At 39.1% G+C, this 1,448-nt stretch overlaps 1 long non-coding RNA gene across 1 annotated transcript; it reads right to left on the reverse strand.

The window, feature by feature from the left end:
- Positions 1–334: 334 nt before the first annotated feature.
- Positions 335–1,228, reverse strand: LOC121648028. The gene is made up of 2 exons (XR_006011910.1): positions 524–1,228; positions 335–406 (listed from the first exon to the last, which is right to left on the reverse strand). It is a non-coding gene; the product is annotated as an uncharacterized LOC121648028 (long non-coding RNA).
- Between the last annotated feature and the right edge of the window lie 220 nt (positions 1,229–1,448).

The following is a 1,448-nucleotide window of genomic DNA, read 5'->3' on the forward strand; positions in this document are numbered from 1 at the left end:
CTCCATGATATATTGCTATTGGTTTGTCATACTAAATTAAAAACAAAAAAAAAAAAAATAAAAAAAATAATAATAAAAAAGACAAGTCTAAGATTAACATCTTAAAACAATTTTTGGTTGCAAGACAGTCTTTGAACATCACCTTCTGATGTAGAACCTTTTAAAAGTCAGGAGCAAATACAGCCCTGTAACCATGTCAGAACTGACCCAAGTGCTTTTGATCTTCCCCATCTAGCTCTTGTAAAGATAAAGTACATTCCCCTCAAATGCAAAATTATTCCTCTACCACAGTAACTGAACAGCTGTTCAAAGAATTCAGAATCAAGTCACAAAATAGAGCTTGGATGCTTTAATGACTAGTTGACAAATCATACTTGATGCACCACTTCAGTTTCCTTTGCATAACCTGTAAGGAAAGAAATCCAAGTTTGTTAGGAACAGTGATACAATAGTCATGATTTTTTAAAAAACAAAAAAAAAAAAAAAAGGGGGGGGGGGGGGGTTGTAAAGTGTAATGACTCACCCGCACTGTGTCCCTGTGGCAGCTTTGCGTCACCCTGCAGCAATCAAAAGCCAGTAGGTATGCAAACAAAGATCCACAAACATTATTCCACAAAAAAAAAAAAACACAAACAAAACATACCCTGGTCCACGACCACTTGAACAAGCAGACTCAATCCGCCATTGTAGTCTTCACTAAAATACTTTGGAATGCAGTTCCCAGTAGGCTCGACATTTACATTTTTAGATGCAATCTGCTGAGATCACTTGAGGTTGAATGGACCATTAAACAATACCGATGCCTGACCTGGGATTAGCATGTCACTGGTAATTGAGACAGGTTTAAAGAATTACTAACGACACCTACTTTAAAGTAGAATTTGCTAACAGAGGTGCCGTTAAGAGGGAGGGGAAACAAAACAAACAAAAAACCCACAAAACAGATGACTATCAAGTAAAGTTTTAAGTTGCACAGAAGTGAACAGTTGAAGGGAAATTTAATGACAGGGTAAATCAGTCATGCCTAGAGCTCACAATACTGACTTAGGCTTTTTGTACGTTTGGCTGGTTACCACTGGAAACTAAAGGGATCTTGGATGGGCTGCAGACCCCCAGAAAAGTGCTGTTCAGAGTTTTTTGGAACAGAGGCAACATTTGTCTGTGCAACTAAATAACTAACCTGTTCTGGAAAATGATACCTCGGGTTGTGTTCCGATTGCAAATAAGATTGTGGTTTCTTATATGGGAAGGGGGATTCAAGGTCTTTGAGTGAATTTTTCACAGAAACTTGAGCCTGAACATTCACATGAGGTGTGTTGGAATTAATGGGCGTTCTTGCAATGTCCTGTCCAAGCCATTTACCAGGGTACCCATGCTTGTACGGAGTCTCAGCAGCAAAGTAGGTCTTCCCAGCAATGCTGTCACCACCACCTTCCAGGTTTATACGA

Source organism: Melanotaenia boesemani, chromosome 10 (genome assembly GCF_017639745.1).
Source record: "Melanotaenia boesemani isolate fMelBoe1 chromosome 10, fMelBoe1.pri, whole genome shotgun sequence".
Taxonomy (NCBI): Eukaryota; Metazoa; Chordata; class Actinopteri; order Atheriniformes; family Melanotaeniidae; genus Melanotaenia; species Melanotaenia boesemani.